This window comes from Pogona vitticeps, chromosome 14, assembly GCF_051106095.1.
Source record: "Pogona vitticeps strain Pit_001003342236 chromosome 14, PviZW2.1, whole genome shotgun sequence".
In the NCBI taxonomy this organism is placed as follows: Eukaryota; Metazoa; Chordata; class Lepidosauria; order Squamata; family Agamidae; genus Pogona; species Pogona vitticeps.
This window is the reverse complement of record NC_135796.1, coordinates 7,185,703-7,209,080: the sequence shown is the minus strand read 5'-3', so window position 1 is coordinate 7,209,080 and position 23,378 is coordinate 7,185,703. Positions and strand designations below refer to the sequence as shown.

General features: G+C 39.0%; 1 long non-coding RNA gene across 1 annotated transcript; it reads left to right on the top strand.

Moving 5' to 3' along the window:
* LOC140702649 (uncharacterized) lies at positions 1-22,936 on the top strand. The gene is made up of 3 exons (XR_012081880.2): positions 1-1,469; positions 12,055-12,109; positions 20,948-22,936. It is a non-coding gene; the product is annotated as an uncharacterized LOC140702649 (long non-coding RNA).
* The last annotated feature ends 442 nt before the right edge of the window (positions 22,937-23,378 follow it).

Here is a 23,378-nt window from a genome sequence, read left to right as displayed (position 1 = left end):
TCTGGGTTCCCCATTGAGTTGCTTCCAGCCAATCCTCCTCTGAGATTGCATGGAAATCAAATCCACCACAGCTCCCTCCAGTCCACCCCTTCACACTTGCCAAGTGTCTTTGTGCAACTGCAACACATGCAAAGAGTTTAGGCTGAGCCAATGAGATCCAGTGCCAGCTGGGAAGGGGAAGAGATAGGAGCCCATGGTTTATGGCTACCTGTCACAAGGACAATCATATCTTCCTGCTGCTGGTCAGGAATTTTTGTTTTCCCAAAAAAGGGACTGAAGGCATCTCACAATAATTAAAATGCTCATAACATTAAAAAGACGATGAATATGCAATTCACAACAAATAAGCATCCTATAATATTAAAAATTATAATATTAAAATAATATTATAATAATATTAAAAAGTCCCTGGAAAAGACCCTGAGGTTGGGAAAGTGTTAGGGCAAGAGAAGAAGGGGATGACAAAGGATGAGATGGGCGGACAGGGTCATCGAAGTGACTAACATGAATTTGACCAAACTCTGGGAGGCAGTGGAAGACAGGAGGGCCTGGCGTGCTCTGGTCCATGGGGTCACGAAGAGTCGGACACGACTTAACAACAACAACAGTATTAAAAAGTGATTATAGAATAATGCTAAACACACTTTAAAAATCACATAAACGATTACTTTGGTGGCTATTTCACTCATGATGGAGGAACAGACATCTAGAGCTTTCGTCTCCAGCACTTCCAGATGAAATATTTCAGGTAGTAAACAAGGGGGAGACCTTTGCTTTTTAAACCCTGGAGAGCTGCCACATAGGAGAACGGCACACTTCTGTGTGGAGCTGCCTGCGCATAATGCTGTTTCATTGCCCTTCTGCCCACCTAGCCTCAGTTTTACAGGGTGTGGAGTTGGAAATGATGGCCAGCATATCCCTCTTGTCTGCAACACACACTTACACACTTACACCATGCCTCTTAAATTCTCTCTCCCCACCCCCTTTTCCACATTAAGTCTGTTTTGCTACATCTCAGTAGATCATATGTCAATGAAACACTGTAACAGCAGCTTGCATTCCCTTTCTGAGGTCTCCCTGTGGACCCCTATGAGGTTGGTTTTCTAGACCTTTGTGAATCTGTCTTGTGCGCTGCAGTTCTCAGATGCGGCCAGCTGCCCGATTTCCCTCTCCGTCTGACATCTCCGTATCACAGCTGTAAAAGGAAGGCCTGCCCCCTTTGATTTACTGTTCAGATGGGGGGAAGAGTTGTGTGTAAGGCTTTTTACCTTCTTCTCCCTCCCTGTTCCCAAGCTGCAGCTCTCTTAGCCTTTCTTTCTACTCCCAGTTTCCTTGTGATTTAGAGACATTTTTCAAATTCCCCAGATAATCAACTTCAGTACATTTCTTCAGACTCCGTTAGGTCCAGCAGATGGGCAAAAGTGGAGAGGACTCTTGGAAACTGGAAATGGCAATTGCCCATATATCAAGTGAGTATTTGAAAAATATTGTCTCCCCATATGGGATCGGAAAGGGGATTTGGTCAGAAATCACATAGAGGGCTTGCTCACAGGAAATAATGGATTAAAAGAGAAAATCATTTCAAAAGCTGCTGCGTTATAAGTCTGTAAAACCTTGGCAAATGATATATGATCTTTGCTTTCATTATGGTTATTTTACCATGATGTCTTTGATAATTTTACCTCAGGACAAACTACAGAACTTTGCAAAAGCCTCGTTCTCTGGGTCCCACAATGTGTTTATACTAAGAATGCTTCACTATTGTTACAAGATTGAATCCCCATGTGATTTGTGCATGGGTTTCTAATGGATCTTCTACTCCTTCACTCCACAAAATCATTCAGACCTTCCAGAGCCATTCTTCTTCAAGTTCTCCCACAGTCTCAGGTGCTTCTGGCGTGTGAACATAGGAAATGTTGTCATACTTTGGCTCTGGAACTCCTTCCCTGGAAGAACTACCTTCCCCTTCCTATATTCTCTCTCTCTCTCTCTCTCTCTTTGTGTGCGTGTGTGTGTGTGTGTGTGTGTGTGTGTGTGTGTAGAGAAATGGACAACAGAAGACTGCTTTCTTTGAAACTGACCAATCCTCAGAATAACTGCCCTTATACTGCAGTTTTGCTATTGTTATTTTTTTATTTGGCTTATTTTTACTTGATTTATCTGATAGGTATAATTGTTCTTATTATATTTTGTGAGCTGCTCAGAGTCCACACAAAGCAAAAGCTAATAGATATACCATTAAGACTCAACCACAATCCCAGCCTTCTCTATTTCCACAAACCAGACTCGTAATAACATGATGAGGATGCAGTTTAAAGGGATTAAATATTAGTTATATTATGGGGAGTTGATTGTTGCTCAGCAAAGGACTTCCAACACAATGTACCAGTGTTCAACTGTTTGTTTGTCTATGAGCAAATCCTAGCTGAAAGTCTTGAGGTGGGCAACTATATGTGAGCAACAATAAGCTGCCCTATCCATATCCTCCTAAACTTTTCCAGAAAATGTGGGCTTTGAGAATATTCAGAATTCCAAAGCTGAGGGCCAGAGATTTAGAATACACATGCCATTTAGTTTAGTGCATGTACAGTAAGTTCTAGTCAATCTTACATGGTGCACAATCCATAACGTACAAATGGAGGAAGTATCTTACAGAGTCCAATAACAGGATGTGGGGAGTGGGTTATAATTATCTCTCATGGGAATAATGTGGTATTGCTCTTTCACTCCTCTGTTGCATATATTTATAAACTGGTGGTTAGGGTGAAGCCCATAAAGCAATATACATAACCTGAAAATCATTAGACGTATAAAAAAGTAGGGCCAGATCTACCTTTAGGCAGTTTGAAACAGCTGCTGAGGCAGTAAATTTATGTTGCCAAGAAAGGGCAGTGAATTGCTAGTTATTAACCACTTATTTAATTCTCCTGTTAAAAAACAAAATGAAAGGAAGTTACCCCCATAAATAACACTGCACAGTTTTGGCCACAAATCTTAAAAAGAAAAAAACCCAACATAAACTCCTATCTACATTAATCTCTGTGTCTGCCCATCTAATTTCTAATCTCTGTCTCTCTGTCTAATCTGTTGATTCCTGCTCTGCTAATACCTTGATCCAACTGATGCTCAACCCTGATTCCAAAAAGCCTCCATCGCTACTCAGCACTGAAAGCTTGAATTTAGCAACGTGTGTTACTCTCAGATTTCCAAAGGATTCAAGACCCAGGAATATGTTTCCAATATCCTCTCGCCTCTCTGTGTTAGTGTTTTATCAGCTCCATGCTGGATTGCTCCTGACCTCTCTGTTCTTCAGGGGGAAAAGGAAAGTTAGAAAAGGAGAAGGGGGGGTGGCAGTTGGTGTCAGCAAGTTGCAGCCTTCAGCCTGTGGGAGAAGCTGTTTCTTCAGGTCCTGTAATAGATGTAACATGGAGGAGGCCATTTCCAGCCAGCTATTAGATTACCAATTTTGGCATGTTTTGGATTAATAAATGGGAGTTGGATGGTGGACTGCACTCTTGCTAATCGCTGCTGACACAGATCTATTCTGCAGGTTCTATGCAAGGAGGGGGAGAGATAGTTCACTTCTGTATTACATTTCTCCCTTGACAACAGGAGCAGAGGTTGAGAAGGTTACTGGTGTACCTGTCTCCTTGAATATGATGGCTTTCTGGCTTGGGTGTCATTTTTAAAGGTCTTCTTGGCCCTTTCTGCAGGGCGATCTAAATGTCCTGCCCTCCTTGAGGCCATGGGAGAGAAAAACGTGAACCCTACTTTCCGGGGGGGGGGGGAGGGAGACCCTTTCAATTTTTACTATAAATTTCAACCCTGGATTTCTTCAAGGCGTTTTGGCTTATCCAAGTCTATTGCTTTGTTGTATAGATGCAAGTAAACGACCCTCTTGTGTTCGTGTGTGATTTTAATACTTGTTTCTCTAGCTGTTATATTTTGCTACATTGCTACATTGACATTTTATTCATTCTTATGCCCCTATGTGTACTTTTTAGATAATTTTGCTATAAATCGACTGTTGTTATGTGTTTACCTTTGTATATATCGTTCAATTTTTCTTTTATATCTGCTGTTGCTTCTTTGACTTCAGCACTACCTGAGCTGGAAAAATTTTAGAAGTCTGTTGTGATATGGAAAAATGGTTAGGTAATTTTCTTTCTCATTCATAACATTACATCTTGAAGTCAAGCAATTAAACTGACTGGTGGGAAATATGGGACACGTAAAAGGATGAACTTTTTTTTACTCTTCATAATTAATTTATAGGTTGTGCTATTGTAACGTACAGTCAAAAACTTTAGCTTGAAATTAGGATTAGACAAATGCATGGAAGATAAGAGCTAGGTAAGTGGTTACTCGTTGTGATGGCTATATATATGCCAGGGATAGATAGATTTGCCATTTTCACTCCCTGCCCTCTGGCACAGTTTTATTCAAATGCTGTTGGTGCCAATGGAGTAGATGACCCCAACTGTACTTGTGGGCAGCTTGATCTTTTCACTAGGAGCATCCTGGTGCTTACTACACAGGCCAATCAATGTCTATCTTTGCTCATGGAGAGAGAGAGAGTAGAAATCTGCCCCATAGTCAGATCAGCCTATATGTTGGGCCGCCGAAGCACCACTCCTATAGATATAAAAGCTTGCATAAGGAGGCATTAGATGTCTATTTAAGGAAGATTAAGAAAAGTACAACTACCTGCCTAAGCTGGACCCTGACTTTTATTTTTTTTTTCAATTCCTTATTCTTTCTAAGCTGTTTATCTTTTTTTATTTTTTAAAAAATGCAAATATTGGTAAGTTCTTATTATAAAAGCTGATCCAGATTGTCTAATTGGATGCTTATAAAAACTCATGTTCCTTTACAGCAATAGATTTCCATGGAAGCTACTCTTTCCAGCAAGGGCAGGGTCATGGCAGATATCTCCAGCATGTCCTCCTTTGGTTCAAGGTTCACTCAGCCTTCCATCCTTTTGCAATCCTCCCCATCTCAATTCCATTCCCAGCCTATACCTTTCCACCCACATCTGACCTTTTCATAAGGTCATCAAATGCCACTCAAACATGATTTTTGTGGGATAGAAGGATGAAATGTCTTATGGTAATTATAGAAGCAGGGAACAATTTAATTTCTTTATTTTAAAATATATAAATTTATTTATATTCTGGATGAAATCAACCTGAACAGGTAACCAAAATCAACAGATTCATCCATCCAGGATCAGCCATCTTAGTGGTGCTAAATTGGAGCTGCTGCTTCTTTTTCCTGAAAAGCTCACCACACACATACCTGGCAGGTAAAAACTGAAATGTGGGAGAAAGTGAAACTTCCAGATTTTGCTCATGTCAGCTTTATGAAGAAAATGACAAAAGTTGAAGGTAGCTTCTCCTGAAATTTTACTCTTCCCTAGAAGTGGGTGAATATATCTTTCAGTTTAATTATAAGAATGGTCAGTATTTTCTCTATCCACATATTTGAGAAGGAAAGAACACACTTATTTGGGGCAGAGCATAGGGATTGGTGGCATCCAATATAGTGATTTTTCTTCTTCTGAGATTTAGCATGTTCCTACTATTTTTATTTTCAGATGCATGTTGAAAACTTGTAGTCCACGTTACCTACCTAGTCCAGTCTTTTTTTATTTAACAATGTAAATAGTTTAATTTACATTTAATTGTGTGCTTTGCATATCTTGTATGCTTTATTAGTCTTTTATATCATTTTGAAATTTTCAGATTTGATAGTTAATTAACTAATTAATGAAACTGATAGTTAATTAAATATTAATTAATTAAACTATTAGAATTATTAGAATTATTCTAAATTGACAGATTAGTTTCATCCTGGACCAGGTTCTGAGTGCTTATAACTGAAGCTTGACTTCCTGTATGTTTTGTGCTGGATTAGGTTTTGAAAATGTTTTTACGTTTAACATCTGTATGTCAATCAGATACAACATGGTCCTCTCCTTTCTGACAACATTGTCTGTATGGAAGTTGGCCTGTGCAAATGGGCAATATGATGTTTCTGTGTGTTTCTGAGGAATTGCCAAATTTATAAATAGCACAATCAAAATCCGAGCCAAAAGCACATCCAGACTTGGAGATTTAAGTGTTAATGTCCGTGTAAACAGCCATAGGGACTCACTGTCTAGGTGCATGAAAGGTAGGAAGGCAGACAGACCACTGCAAATCAGTGCTGGGTGGCAGCACCCAATTCTGTCCAACAGTCTCCTTTCATGAACTAGTTGGGACAGTCTCTGACTTGACTTGACTTATTGTTTCAGGCAATTTCAACATTATTACAGAGATCACTCAGGCAGGAATGGCTTGAGATCTGCCGTAGACTTGTCTCAATTAGTAGCTGGCCTTAACCATGGAGCAGGGCATATTTTGATTTGCAGAATAAAGAAATGGCTAGAGCAGTTGACAAAAGTACAAATAGGAGACTGAGTCTCAAGATATATAAAAATGTCGGCAATGCAGATTTTATTCTTATCTATAAAGTTCAGGCTCAACGCATTTCGGGAGTGGCTTTCTTCAGCAGGAAAGCTGAAATAAATATATATATTAATTTAGAAAGAGCTGGCTTGGAATGGTTACAGCTCTTTTTTCTTTTCTATACAGTTCACAATAAAAATATTAATAAATATGCACATAACAAAATACACAAACTCCAATACAGCTTAATGACAACATATAAGATACATATCAAGCCTTTAGAACTTTTGTTTCTCGTTTGGTCTGTGCCAGCTCCAACATTAATCCAAAATGCAAATGCAAAAGGGATGCTGTGGTTTAGTTGTTAAGTCATGTCTGACTCTTTGTGATCCCATGGACCAGAGCATGCCAGGCCCTCCTCTCTTCCACTGCCTCCTGGAGTTGGGTCAAATTCCTGTTGGAAGCTTCAGTGACACTGTCCAACTCACTCATCCTCTGTCATCCCCTTCTCTTCTTTCCTTCATACTATCCTAACATCAGGGTCTTTTCCAGGGAGTCTTCTCTTCTCGTGAGATGGCCAAAGTACTGGAGCCTCTGCTTCAGAATCTCTCCTTCCAGTGAGCACTCAGGGTTGATTTCCTTCAGAATGGATAGGTTTGTTCTCCTTGCAGTCCAGGGAGACCACAATTCAAAAGCATCAATTCTTCGGCGGTTAGCCTTGTTTATGGTCCAGCTCTCACTTTCATACATCACTACAGGAAAAACATACCTTTGACTATGCAGAACTTTGTCAGCAACAGTGATGTCTCTGCTTTTTAAGATGCTGTTGAGGTTTGCCATCACTTTCCTCCCAAGAAGCAGGCATCTTTTAATTTCATGGCTGCTGTGACCATCTTCAGTGATCATGGAGCCCAAGAAAGTAAAATTTGTCACTGCCTCCATATCTTCACCTTTTGTTTGCCAGGAGGTGATGGGACCATTGGCCATGATCTTAGTTTTTTTGATGTTGAATGTCTGACCATTTTTAGTGCTCTCCTCTTTCACTCTCATTACGAGGTTCTTTAATTCCTCCTCACTTTCTGCCATCAGAATGGTATCATCTACATATCTGAGGTTGTTGATACTTCTTCTGGCAGTCTTAATTTCGGCTTGGGATTCATCGTCCTGCCTTTCACAGTATGTATTCTGCCTATAAAGTTCAATAAGCAGGGAGACAAGATACAGCCTTGTCATACTCTTAACCAATTTTGAACCAATCAGTTGTTCCATATCCAGTTCTAACTGTTACTTCCTGTCCCACGTATAGATTTCTCAGGAGATTGATAAGGTGGTCAGGCACTCCCATTTCTTTAAGAACTTTTCATAGTTTGTTGTGGTCCACAGTCAAAGGATTTTGCACAATCAATGAAGCTTTGGGTTCAATTAGTCAACCAATTACAAATCCACCAAACAGTAGCACTGTCTAGCCCACATTTTACTAGCTTCCTTGCAAGAATATCATGGGGAATTTTGTCAGAGGCCTTACTGAAATCAAGGTATGCTACATACACAGTGTTCCCCTCATCTACCAAGCCTGTAACTCTATCAAAAAAAGAGATCAGATTAGTCTGGCATGACTTATTTTTGAGAAACCCATGTTGACTTTTAAGTCTAAGTAATAAGAAACTGTTTAATGATTTGCTCTAGAATTTTTCCGGGAATTGATGTCAGGCTGACTGGGTGATAATTATTTGGGTCTTCTTTTTTCCCTTTTTGAAGATAGGGACAACATTTGCCCTCCTCCAGTCTGTGGGGATTCTCCTGTTCTCCAAGAATGCTCAAATTTTATTGCCAATGGTTCTGAAATTACTTCTGCCAGTTATTTTAATATCCTTGGATGTAATTTGTCTGGCCCTGGAGACTTGAATTCATTTAGAGTAGCCAGGTATTCCTGTACAGTGGTGCCTCGCATTAGGACGTTAATTCGTTCCAGCGAAATCACTGTAGAATGAAAATGTTGTAAAGCAAAATTAAAAAGCCCATAGAAACACATTAAAACCCGTTTAATGCATTCCGATGGGCTGGAAACTCACAGTCCAGTGAAGATCCTCCATAGGGCAGCCATTTTTGCTGCCTGTGCAGCGAGGAATCCGTCCCAGAAAACAGCAGGGGGCCATTTTGTTTACCCGGCAGCCATTTTGAAACCGCCGATCAGCTGTCAGAAAATCATCGTTTTGCGAAGAATCAGTTCCTGAAGCAGGGAACTGATCATTGCAAAGTGAAATTCCCCCACAGGAAACATCATAAAGCGATTGCAAAAGCCATTGCAAAAAAGTTCATCGTATTGTGATTTCGTTGTTAAATGGAGCGATCGTAAAGCGAGGCAACACTGTACTACTTCTCTACCTAGTCTGTGCTGCATTTCCCCCACTACATCACCTGCTCTTCGCTCCTCAGATTGAGCGCTAGTTTCCTTTTTGGAGAAAACTTAGACAAAGAATGTGTTGAGAAGTTCAGCTTTTTCCCTGTCCTCTGTTAGTAGTCGGCCATCTTCTCCACACAGTGACCCTGTCATTTCCTTGTTTTTCCTTTTGCTGCTGGCATAGATTAAAAAATTCCCTTTTATTGTTTTTAATCTGCCTGGCAAGCCTGAATTCATTCTGCACTTTTGCCTTTCTTATCTTCCCCCTACAGATACTGGCTATTTGCTTGTAGTCCTCTTTGGTGTTTTCCCCATTTTTCCATTTCTTGTACATGTTTTTTTAACACTTAATTCAGTTGAAAGTTATTTAGTCAACTATTCTGGTTTCTTTAGACATTTTCTGTTTTTCCTTCTTATTGGAACAGTTTTAGATTGTGCCTTTAGTATCTTCCTTTTAAGAAATTCCTTTCCCTCCTGAAATCCTCTTTCAGTATCTTTGTCCATGGAATTACAGCCAGTAATTCCCTAAGTTTACTGAAATTGGCCTTCTTAAAGTCTAGCATGTGTGTCTGGCTGCTCTTGGCTTCCCCTTCCCACTGTATAACAAATTCCAAAAGAGTGGGGTCACTTCCACCTAAGGATCCCACCACTTCGACCCCATTAACAAGGTCATTCCTTTTGGTTAAGATCTAAAATAGGTGATCCCCTTGTTGCCTCTTCCACTTTCTGGACCATGAAATTGTCTGCAAGGCAAGTGAAGAATCTGCTGGACCTTATGTTCTTGGCAGAGTTTGACTGCCACCATATATAGTGGTGCCTTGACTTAAAAACACCTTGACCTACAAACATTTTGCGTTACAAACAGCTCAGTTTGCAAAAGTTTGCTTTGACTTGCGAATGGAGCTTTGACTTACGAATGACAAAAAAATTGAAAAAGTGGGAAATTGACTTTGTACTGCTTGGTACTGTAATTTTAAGTAAAAATTGGTTTAAAAGGTGCTTGGCTTTAAAGGTGTTCTGTTTAAAAGGTGTTCGTTCCCTCCCTCCTTTCCAGCCCTTTTTTTAAACCTAAGTTCATCTTAGGTTAAAAGTAGAAAAATACCCCTAGTGGTAGAGGACGGATTAACCAATTTTGTATTAGTTCCTATGGTAACGAATGCTTTGACTTACAAACCGTGCCTTCACATAAGACCCAAAAACATCCGGAACAGATTAATTGTGTTTCAGTGCATTCCTACGGAAAATGCTGCTTTGACTTACAAACTTTTTGACTTACGAACAACTTCTTCTGGGACGGATTAAGTTCGTAAGTCAAGGCACCACTGTATTGGGATAGCTGAAATGTCCCATTACTGCTGCATCTCTCCCTTTTAAATGTGTGTCCATCTGCTCCAGGAAGACATCATCCAACTCCTCGGGCTGGCTTGGGCGTCTGTAGTATACCCCCACAATGACATCCCTCTTATTCCTCTCCCCCTTAATTCTTGCTCAGATATTCTCTACCTGGCTTCCTGGATTTAAGTACTGGATCTCTTCACAAGTATAACCATCCTTGACATATAAAGCTCCTCCTCCTTTCTTGCTAGGTCTATCTCTCCAAAATAGTTTATACCCCCCCCCCCAAAAAGCTACATTCCAGTCATGAGTTTCATCCTACCAATTTTCAGTGATACCTATTAGATCATATTTATTTTGCTGGGCTAAGAGTTCCAGTTCATCTTGTTTATTTCCCATGCTCTGTGCATTAGTGTAGAGACATTTAGGACCATTAGTGTAGAGACATTTGAATAAACCATCTTTTGATGTCCATGTGTACAGTTACCTGTTTGGTTACTTAAAGCATGGAACTGCAATAAACAGACCAAACATTAAACTAATAAGCTTTGCAGAACTCTATAACTTCAGAACTCATTCTCCTGCTTCAGGACCCCTAGGTCAACTTTTCCAATTAAAATTGGTTCCATTTTATTCCCTACTTTTGTCTTCCAGTCACCTATGATTATAAGCACGTCTTGTTCTGGTATGTGATCAGTTTCCAATTGGATGTTTTCAAAAAAAAAAAGCTTTCCTTTTCATCCTCTGCAGCATCTGTAGTTGGAGCATAGACTTGAATAATGGTTATGTTGATAGGTTTTCCACAGAGTCTGACTGTTATTATTCTGACATATTTTGCATTATAGGCCCTGTCTGAATGTTAGAGCCACTACATTTCTTTTGGCTTTGTAATTTCCAGAGCAGTTTTCTGACTGAAAAATCCAATTCAAGTCCACTTTAGTTAATTGGCACCAAGTGCTGCAATGTTTCTACATTCCAGTACTTGCTTTATGGTTTCCAATTTACCTTGATTCATATTTCTCATATTCCATATAGGTACTGTGTAGGTACTGTGCAGCAGTGTATGTTCCTTTCATTTTTGTGCATGTTATATGCTAGGTGTCTTTTTGGTTTTAATTTAGTTGCATCATTAGTGACAGATCTACAGTGGTAACCTCAACTTGCGAACTTAATCCGTATTGGAACGACGTTCATATGTCGAAAAGTTCGTAAGTCGAAGTACAAGTTCCCATTAAAATGCATGGGAATGGAATTAATCCATTCCAGTATTTCAAAAGGCAAAAAAGCGGAGGAAAGGGCTGGAAATTCGAATTTCCATCCCTTTCTCCCTGCCTTTTTGGCTTCGGAGGTCTCAAAGGACTTCCTCTGATGTCGGGGGGGGGGGGAAAGCCCTTTGAGACCTTTGAAGGTGCCCATCGTGGCAGTGGGGACCCCCAGGGAGGTCTCTCAGGGCTTGCCCGCCACCATGGGAGACCTCCCTAGGGGTCCCCACGGCCACAATCTGCGCCTTCAGAGCTCCCAAAGGGCTTCCTCCAATCTCAGGGGGAAACCCTTTTGAGAGCTCCAAACCGAAAAAGGCAGAGAGAAAGGGTGGGAAATTCAAATTTCCTGCCCTTCCTCCCTGCCTTTTTGCAGGGAGCCATTTACGAACGGCTCCATTGGCAAAAAAAATGGCATTGACTTGTGAACGGAGCCTCGACCTCGTTTGTAGGTCGAGCTCCGTTCGCAAGTTGATGCCAATTTTTGCCAATGGAGCTGTTCGTAAATCGAAAAGTCCACATGTAGGGCTGTTTATAAGTCGAGGGTTGACTATATTTGTACTTGTCCTTGGCTCTACCCCAATACCTGATTCATTGTTTTTTGACCTAGGAGTCTCATCTTCCAGCATTATCATTTTGGATTGTCTCATCACATGGTTTTCATGGTAAGGATCATTGGGGAGGGGTTTATCATTGCCACCTTCTGCACAGTACTAAGAAAAGTTAGCATGAGTGTCACTACCACTGCCTCGTCCACCAGTGCCACCTTTAGCTACCGCTGCTGCCCAGTAGCTGCCTTGAAGATGGTGAATGCATCTTAGCCCGGTGTCTCAGGTGTAAATGCTCCACCTTGGATAACCCTGCTAGGAGTCCAGGCTTGTAATGGAATCTGGCTTCCCAACAGTATTTCTGTCAGCTTCATTGACATACTCAGACCCTTGCACCACGTTCAGATGGGCATCCAAGGAGTGGTCATTGATCGACCTGTCTCTTTTTTCCTTCCCCAACACTCTGCAAAAGGCAAAAAAGAGTACAGGTAGGATCAATGCCTTCTTCTTGGATGCACACATTAATGTAGTGAAGGGATTTCAATGTGTCATTGAAATGAGGTCCCTGAGGTAAAAGATCAGCCAAAAGCAGAAGCACATCAGGTGATGGCATCATTGTAACTCTCAATTAAATTTACAGTGCTAACAAAACTTCAGCCATCAGAAGGGAAAGGGAAATAGATTATAGTTTGGCTAAGGGGTAAGTTTAAATTGTTTTTGTTTTCTTCACAAATTAAGAAGAAAATAAAGCCATAGGAGGAAAGGAGTGGGAAGAAGAGAGAGTTTTGTTTGTGCTGAAAGCAGTGTTTCAGTCCTGCACGCAAAGCCTCTGAGGACATAGATAAAAGAAGTCTCTCTCTCTTGCCCCCCCCCCTTTGTGTGATGGAGGGGAGAAGGAGTGGCAGCTTATATAAAATTGCAAGAAAGGATGGCTTTGGTTTAATTAAGAGAGCAAAGAGAAATATACCCCCACACAAACACTCCCCCCCCATCCACTTCCCCTGAACGAGGGAGGATGAGTGGGGGAAGAGAAACTTCATCACACCGATTTTTTCACGGTCTGGCAGTCAAGTGATAAAATTATCAGATGAGGGTCCTGTTCTCCTCTCCTGCAGCCACTCTTGCCAAGTGCACGATGTCTGAAATAATGAAGCAGATTTGATGAAATTTTCACTGGCTGAGGCAGCCACGCTAATTTGGAGATGGGCTTATTAGTTTAATGACTGATCTGAATAATCAGAATTCATTAGCATTAGTGCCACTATTGTCAGCTCAACTATTAGCCCAAGGGTTCAGTGCACAAAGAAGGAGCAGTGTATATTTATATAGACACAAGGTTGTGTGTGTGTGTGAAATATTTGTGTGATGCACATACATGGGAGACAGAGGGCAAAAAGCCAGCTCTGGAAAAAGCATACATATGGAATTTACATCACTTAGTCTTGTGCTTAAAAAGAAGCAGGGCTGTCTCATTTTCTTTGCAATATATATATATTAAAAGATGATTCAAAACAATGCCAGAAAGAAGAGAGAAAGAAGACAAATAAGGGACCACAGCCATTCTGTTCATAACCAAATCCAAACAAGCACTCTGGAGAAATCCTGGAGTAAAATGGCAGGGAAAAGGGAGGAGAACTGGTTATAATGGTCAACATTTGTCTAAATTTGATGGTCACAGGGAAAAAAACATTTGCTTTGAGGATGCAGTTTTCATTATGCCCCCCCCCCCAAAGCTTCCAGGTGGACCTTCTTCCTTTGTATACTATATTACTCCAGTCAAACCTTCCACTTGAGATTACAGGCACTGCAAAATGAGACAATACACTGGATCATGAACTTAGCTATACTTCGAACTGGAATATTACAAATTTGAGCACCACTGATTTCAACAATTTCACCAGAGAATGTTCGGACTTGTCTTTCTTCCCCCTCTTTCTGGTTGGTGTGGTGATGTCACGGCTGAAGTTCTTAATAACAATCTTGCTTCTTTTCTTGTGTTCTCTGGTGTTGAGATGAGCAAGTGATTCTGTATACAACCACCCCACCCAAACTCATAGCTGTTTGTGTTGGATGCATTTGGAATTCCCTACATGTTCTGGATGTGCTCTATCATCACTTGAGTAATTGCCAAGCTGCAGCCTTTCTGGCCTCTAATAGTGTGAATCGAAGAAAATTCTTCCATTATAGCCATGGCCAAAAGCTAAGAGATTCTGGGATCTATAATCCAAAAAGCTAATTTTTTCCAATGTCTGGTACATTCTGCAGTTTTGCAGAAAATCTGGTTTGTAGGCTGGATAGCTCAGTATAGTGGTACCTCGCTTCACGACAATAATTTGTTGCAGCGCAATCGCTGTAGAGCAAAATCGTCGTGAAGCAAAATAAAAAAGCCCATTGGAACGCTTTGAAAATCAATCAATGCGTTCCAATGGGTTAAATACCTGCTCGTCCAGCGAAGATCCTCCATAGGGCGGCTATTTCTGGTGCCTGTCTTGCAAAATGAGGTCCGGGAAACAGCACTGGGCCATTTTGAGAGCCGCCAATCAGCTGTTTGTAAAAGGTTGTCTAGCGAAAAATCGGTTCCTGAAACAGGGAACCGATCATCGTACAGTGATTTCCCCCATTAAAACATCATTTTGCGATTGCTATAGCGATTGCAAAATACTCATCGTTAAGCGATTTCCTCATCTAACGAGGTAATCATCAAGTGGGCACCACTGTAGTTTAGGTATCTGGTTACATAGCCAGAGGTTGGGTGTTCAGTTCTACAATGTATATCTCAGGAGAAAAACAGCCTTTGTAGAACTTGGGCAAGCTGCACAGTCTCAAAGAGACTCCAGAAGCACAGAATGCTGAAACCCTTTTGAATACGCTATATCTAGAAAACCTTTAAAAATTTAAAAGTTTTAAAGCACAAGTTGGACTCAACCTAATGGCATACAATTAGTCGTGGGAGAGGGACAGTGCTAGAGTTCCCTGCCCACAACTTCTTAACAGAGATTTCAGGCTCCTGCATGAATGTTTCAGTCAGACATTCTGACTAGGGAGGGGAACTGAAACCCTCAAAGCAGTATTGGGTGAAACGTTTATTGGGTAATTTGACAGACAAATGGAGATAAAGCTCGAAAAGGTTACATGAAAGAAAAGACAGAAAATAAACACAAGACATTTATGTACCCTTCTGTATTTATTTATTTTATTATATTTTTATACCATCCCATAGTGAACAGGCACTCTCTGGATGGTGTATAAACAACCATTTAACAAATAATAACATCAAAATTAAAAGTTAAACATATTAGTAACCAACAAATAACAAAACATAATTAAAAAGTTGCATAATATCCTCTGCTAAATTAAGACAGCTAAATTAAAATTAGTCCCAATCCTAACACTTAATCCTAAAATAATATGGAAAACACTATGACAAATACTGTCAGGTTTTCAGGTGTAATACCATCAAAAGCTGTTTATTTTAATTATTTATTGAATTTATATTCTGCACCATCTGGCGACCAGGCCACTCTGGGCAGCTAACAATATCAGCAAGCATATTAAAATACAATAAAATAAATAAATTAATACATAATCAAATAGGGTAAATTAAAACAGATGGCATTGAAGGTGGTAAAAAGGGTGATGGAGACGATGGCAAAAAGGATGATAAAAGGGAGGCCGAGACCTTAATGCTCTGGGAAAGCCTGGTGGAAGAGCCAAGTCTTCAATGCTCTTTTGAACGCATCCAGCGAGGATGCCAGGCAGATCTCAATAGGTAGGTTGTTCCATAGGTGGGGAGTGACCTCCCCAAGAAGGCCCAGTTTCTTGTTTTTTCCCTCCAGGCTTCCTTTGGGGTCAAGACCCTTAACCTCTCTGCTTGTGAAGAATGGGTATCATGGACAGATCTGCCTGGGAGCAGGTGTTCTGATAGGTACCAAGGTCCTAAACTGTTTAGGGCATTGAATGTTATCATCATACCCTTGAAGTTGATGTGGAAATGAACTGGTAGCCAATGAAGGGCAGCCAGAGTGGGGGAGATGTGCTGGAATTTCTTCACGCCAGTTATTAATCTGGCTGCCAAATTTCGGACCAGTTGAAGTCTCCACATCAGCCTCAAGGGAAGCCCCATGTAGAGAGCACTGCAGTAGTCTGTTCTTGAGATTATGAGGGCATGAATCAGTGTCATGAGTGCCTCCACATCTAGATAGGGATGCAGCTGGGCAATCCTCCAAAGATGGAGATGGGCTGCCCAGACCACAGATGCTACCTGGGTTTCCATGGTGAGATCCAGGTCCAGGCAGATGCTCAAGCTGTGAATCTCACACTTTGTGGGAAGAGTCACTCCCCCAAAGGAGAGGGAGTTTCCCAACCCACTGATGACAGGGCTGCCCACACGCATGATTTCCATCTTGTCCAGATTCAGCCTAATTCCATTTGCTCTGATCCACCCCAGAAGGGTCCACTAGAAGCGTTCAAGCATCAGAACAGCATCCACTGCAGTAGGAAAAAAAAGGAGAGGTAGAGCTGGGTGTCATCTCACAACTCTGGATGACTTCGGCCAGCAGCCTCATATTAATATTATGTAGCATTGGCGAGATGATCAACCCCTGCAGAACCCCACAATTGAGGATCCGTGGGATGGAAGTCATCTCGCCAAGCTGCACTCTCTGGGGAATGGTCTTCCAAGAAGGAATGGAGCCATGCTAAAGCGAGGCCACCGATTCCCAACTTGGAGAGCCACCCCAGGAGGATACCATGGTCTATGGTATCAAAGGCCACTGAGATATTGAGAAGGACCAACAAAAACATATGGCCCCTGTCAGCCTCCCTCAGGAGGTCATCATGCAGGGCAACCAGTGCTGTTTTCGTATCATGATGCAGTCTTAAGCCGGACTGGAATGGATCAAGGGCATCAGTTTCCTCCAAGAGGGCCTGGAGCTGATCGATCACTGCCCTCTCAACCACTTTACTCAAGAAAGAAACATTGGCAATAGGCCTATAATTCCCAATTTCATCTGCTGCCAAATTAGGTTTCTTTCTAATGGACCTAATGAGTGTCTCCTTGAGGGCAGGGGGAACCATGCCCTCCTGCAGAGACCCATTAACTCAGTGTTACAGAGTTCAATTTTTAGTGTCTTTCTAAAGGTAAGAAGAGATGGTGCTTGGTGAACCACCAATAGTAGCTTGTTCCATGATAAGGGGGCCAGGGCAGAAAATGTCCAATTTCTAGTTGTGGATTTTCTGGTAATGATAAGTGATTGTGTCAGGGTTCACAGTGGCAGAATGATAGTACAGGAACTAATGGGGGGAGAAAATTATACCTTAGTAAATGTTTATGCACCGAATGTGAATCAAGGAGAATTTTATAAAACTGTCATTAAAGAGATGGAGAAGGTTAGAAAGGGATATGTTATTATGGCAGGAGATTTTAATTTGGCTTCAGATAAGGTAAAGGATAAAACTGTATGTAAAAAAGATCAGCTAAATAAAAGAAGTACCCTATTGAGTAATATATTGAAAACCATGAATTTAAAATATATATGGAGAGAATAAATATAGATGACGGAAGATTTACATATTATTCTTATGTATATAATAGTTATTCAAGAATAGATTTTCTGTTTATATCTCAAAATTTAATTTCTAAAGTAGTAGATACAAATATTAATGTGATAAAATAATGGCTCATGCATTTATGATGGTGGAGATAGAAGTTAAGAAAGATTACAGAGAAGCTAGAAGATGGAGAATAGATTCCAATATTTTTCAGTATACAGATGTAATGGATAGAGCTAAGAAAGAATGGATGGAAATATGGTCAATAAATGAAGTGGGTGGAAGTAAAATAGGAGTGTTATGGGACACTATAAAAGAAATTATGAGAGGAATTGACATAAATCATGTAGAATAAAAAACTGAGAGAAGAAAATATAAAAAATAGAAGAATCATTAAAATATTTAGAAAGTAAATATTTTATAGATAGCGATAATAAGAAATTATTAGAGATTCAAGCTACAAAGAGAGAGTTAGAAAGCATAGAGTTAGAAAAGGTCCAGAGGGATTTGATATACTCGAAGAGGAATTTTTTTGAGTATGGTAATAAAAACTCAAAGCTTCTAGCTAGGGTAGCACAAACGAAAAGATCAAAAAATACAATTGGAGTGATCAGAGATAAAACAGGAAAGAATTGTAGCCTAATGAAGGAAAAATTAATGATATTACAAAAATTTTATCAAAATTTATATAAAGGTAATAGTACATCGAAAGAAGATGTAGAAAATTATATTAAAGAACATGTAAAGAGTAAACTACAGTGAGGCCTTGCAAGACAAAAATAATTCATTCTGTGAGTCATTTCGTATTGTGAAAATTTTGTCTTGCAAAGCGCAGTTTCCCATAGGAATGCATCGAAATTTAATTAATGTGTTCCTATTTGTCTTGCGAAGCATGGCCATAGAAAAATTTGTCTTGCAAGTCACCAAAAATCACAAAACATTTCTGTCTTGTGAGTTTTTCATCGTGCGATGCATTTGTCTTGCAAGGCATCACTGTATTATGATAAAAGAGAATTAGAAAAAGAGATAAAGGATGAAGAGATTACAGATATTATTAACAAACTAAAAATGGTAAAACTCCAGGCTTTGATGGAATAGGATCAGAATATTATAATGCTTTTAAATCAATACTAATCCCCAAGTTAAAAATACTTTATAATGGAATATTGGAAGGAGAGAAAATACCAGATTCACTAACAACTCTTATTCCAAAACCCAATAAAGATTTGACAGACCAAAGTTCATATAGACCTATTTCATTATTAAATCAAGATGCAACAATATTTACTGCAATCTTGGCAAATAGAATTAATATGTTTATTACAAAATATATTAAAGAAGATAAAACTGGGTTTTTAAAGAGAAGACAAATGGAAAATTTAACTAGGAGGGTTTTGAATATTGTATATAATATAGATAAAGATAAATCAAAGGCAGGTATTTTATCATTAGATATTTTTAAGGCATTTGATTGTGTAGAATGGCCAACATTAAAGATCCTTTTAAAGGGTTGGGGTTTTGGAAAGAAATTTAGGGGGGGGGTAATAGACCAATGATATTTGGAGAATAGTTCTGCACCAATTGTTAATGATGGGATGACAGAGCAGATAGCTCTAGGCTGAGGCACCAGACAAGGTTGCCCTCTTTCTCCAGTTCTGTTTTGTTTGATTATTGAAACATTAGCAAATGCAAAAAGGAATGATGATTTAATTGAAGGTATGGGTGAAAATAATAAATAAAGATTAATTTATTTGCTGATGATTCCCTATTGACAGTGAAAAACCCATTAGAAAGTATAGATATAATTAAAATACATTTAGAAACATTTGGAAAAATAACTAGATTATGTATAAATTAGCAGAAATCTGAAATAATGTTGCTTAATCATAATAAATTAGAAAAAGAAAATTTTGTTGATAAATATGATTTTAAGATATGTAAATCGGTTAAATATTTAGGTACAGATTTAGTAAAAGATACTCAAAAATTAAAGGAACATAATTATAATAAATTAAAAGGAGATATTAAAAAGAAACTACAGAAATATACTAACTTAAAACTTTCTTGGTTTGGAAGAATCGCACTGATAAAAATGAAGAGTCTACCAAAAAATATATTTTTTATTTAGAATGTTACCAGTACAGTTAACAGAAGATGATTTTAAATTTTGACAAGGAATAATTAATACTGTAAATACTGTAGTGAAGGGAAGAGAGCCAGAATAAATAAAAAGTATTGGTATAAAACAAAACAAAAAAAGGAGGTATAAGCATACCAAATATATAAAAAAATTATTTGGCTAATCAGTTGAGGTTCATTGGGGAAATTATATATATAACCCAAAAAGGTTAATTTGGTGGAAAATGGAATAATCAGAATTACAGGCGGATATTGAAGAACATCTATTTGGCATGATTAAGAAATATAAAATAAGAGAAACTAATAACCTATTTTTAAAGACTATCTTAAATGTCTGGTACAAGTTTAGAAAGAATTTATGTCCATTTAACTCTTCATTAGGATTAGTGACTGAAATAGAGAATTTTCCTGCCAATAAAGAAAAAAGTGATTAGATTAAAAGACTGGATGGAGAAAATGAGACTGAAAAATCAAATGAAATAAATCCTTCAAAATAAAAATGTATTATGGTTTTATTATATGCAATTAGAAAGATGGACTAATGAATGGGTAAAGAAGTACTGTATAATAAAAGTAGAGAATATAAGAAGTATGAACAATTTCTATTATCATATGAAGATACTCAAATAACCGATTCAGTAAAGGGTACAGTGAGTAAAATTTGTAGATCCCTGCTTGATCTAGAAGAAGAGACTGAGAAAGAAGGATTGAAATTAGTGCAGGAACAAGACTTAGGAAAAAGATTAAATGATGAAGAATTGAGGAAGATGTGGAAAATGAGAGTTTTACGATTTATGTTGGTGAGAATAAGAGCATTTTTTTTTCAAATTGGGTTTAAGATGGTATTTGACACTGTCAAAATTGAATAAAATTAACACTAGTTATCTTAATGTCTGTTGGAAGTGTGAGAAGGAAATTGGTACATACTTTCATATGTGGTGGGAATGCGAAAAAGTACAAAGATTTTGGAAACTAATCTTTAAAGAACTAAATGACATATGTGAAAAAGATATAGAATTTAATCCTGAGATCGCTCTGTTATCAATATTTGAGAATGTGGAATATGATAAGATGACTAGAGAATCAATTACCAATTTATTAACAGCAGCCCAATTAATAATAGCTAGGAATTGGAAATCAAAGTCTGAATTTTGAATGCAAGAATGGTATAATGAAATATGGAACATTGCTATAAATAATAAGTTAAATTGTAACTTAGAGGTTAAGAAAGGGGAGATAAAAAAGAATAATTTCTATAATATATAGGGCAGATTTCTTGAATATGTGCAAACAAGAGGAAAAGGGAAAGCTCCAAATCAAGAATCAATGCAGTTCTGGAGAAAGGACAATAAAGGAAGAAGAATAAAGATAGAGGAAGAAGAGGATGACTGCAAGAGGTCCCGACAAGGGTGGTGGGGAACACGGTCGATTTGTATTTTGGTTTATGTGTTTTATGTTTATGTTTATGTTGTAGTTTAAGAAAAAAAATACAAAGTCAGAATGATGGGGCATTTTTATCATATTCAGGAACAGGATCAAGAATTTATCTCAACTTTCCTGTTCTTTCTGAGAACGTCATAATAAATTCAGAAAAAAATATATTGTGTGAGGTATTCCTGTTGTAATACAAACTATTTTGACATGGCCTGGTCTGGAATGGGCACTTAAGAACCATTAGGATTGCCATATAAATGCTTTGGATAGAAATTAAAACTGCTAAATGGTCTCCTTTCTGTTTTGTGTTTTGTTATGACGACTGTCACAGTGAGTGCCTGTACTTCAAAACAGATCACTACATCACTAACAACAGGGTGGTTGTCCAGCATTGAGGGAGCAAAGATTCGAATACATGCACATATATCTGTGTGAAATGGTGTCATGTCTGTGCAACGTCATCTCAATGTGGACTTGAACCCCAGTATGCCTATCTTAGCTCAAACATCTTGCCAATTCAACACAATGTCAGTGGGAGACTGTGGTCAGCCTTTTGCCCTTGACCAAAAATCAGTTAAAACAAAGCCCAGGTTTCCACAATGCCCACATGCCAATTCTCTTCTTACTGGAAGTGAAAACATGCTGTTGCTGGCTGGTGTTGTCTTCCCCAGCCATGTCAGGTCTAGCCTGGCTGAATGAAGCGTGACAGCTGTAAGATGACTATGTCTGAGACACCTTAGTGTGTTGGTGTGGGAGCAATGCCACTGTGAGAGTAGCCCTCATGTATCTCTGCTGATTTGCTAAGTCTCAAAGCAGGTGCATTTAGTCTTGCAATGAATCACAGGGAATTTAGAAAGCTAATTTTCTTAAATGTTAAATCTTCCAAAAATATTTCCGAACCATAAGGCTAACCTGGAGGAGGCTAACCTTGTCACTCTGAGCAATAAGGAAGTCTGATGAGTAACCAGGGAAAGGCCTACCATTAGACAGACTGAGGGGGCTATGTAAGGCAGCAGATTTTTTCTTTTTTCTTTTTAATGTAAAATTTTATTTAAAATAGAACACTACAAACAGACAAAATAAGAGACAACAGCTCACCAATCACTACAAAACAACCACAGCCACTATTTCTCTTCTCTGCCTTTTGCTATGCATGTACCTGAATAATACTTTTTGTTGTTTTTAGTATCTCCGTTCCTAATGCCAACCTTGCTAATTCTTTGCTACCTGTCCGTAGTCTACTTTGTGGCCTAGCTTTTTCTCCATGACATATATGTGTCCTTTTTTAATTTTCAAGTTCTCTGTGAGCTTTTCGTGAAGATACATTGGTGTTTTTTTGCTATCTTCCACCTTTTTTCTTGTTATAATTGTTTGTAGTTTTGCCTTTAAAATTTCCTTTTTAAAGCATTCCCACCTATCTTGAATTTCCCTTCCTGTTACGATCTCCTGTGCCTGACAGGAGATGAAGGTGGTGGAAGTGGTAATGTTGGTGGCAGGATGAGGAGGATGCACATGCCATCACAAAAGGTTTGGATTCAGGCTAAAATCCATGTGATTTAAGCATGAATCCAAAAATTATGATTGTTTTGCTGGTTTATGCTGGCAGCGGAAACAGGCCTTGAGCACTTCTGCCTTTTCTTTGTCATCCGGTTTCATTTTTCCATTCCCCATTAAATAGCTGCACCACTATTTCTTTCTTTTGCCTTTTGCTACAAACATACCTGAAGAATGCCTTTTTGTTGATTTTAATGTCTCAGCTCATTCTCTGTTTCTGCCCTCCTAATGCTATCCCTGCAATTCCTTGCTACTTGTCTGCATTCCTTTGTGGCCTGGCTTTCCTTCCACTTCCTGTATGTGTCCTTTTTTAATTTGCAGGTCCTCTCTGAGTTTTTTGTGAAGACACGTCGGTCTGTCTTTCTTGCTTGCTTGCCATCTTCCACCTTTGTTGTTGTTGGAATTGCTTGAAGTTCTTCCCTTGCAATTTCCTGTTTATGAAACTCCCATCTATCTTGAAATCATTTTCGTATTAGGATATCATGTGATGGGACCTTATCTGTCATTGTTTTGTGTTTATTAAAATTGGATTTCTTGAAAACTAGCATACACGTGCGACGTGCTGTTTTTGTTTCCTTTGAAATTAAGAACTTAAACAGAACAGATTTCCTCTTACTGTCACTTCTTCCACCAAATCACCACCAAGTGGTTGGAATCAAGTCAAGGATAGCTAATCCTCTAGGGCAGGGGTCCCAAACCCCCGATCTGT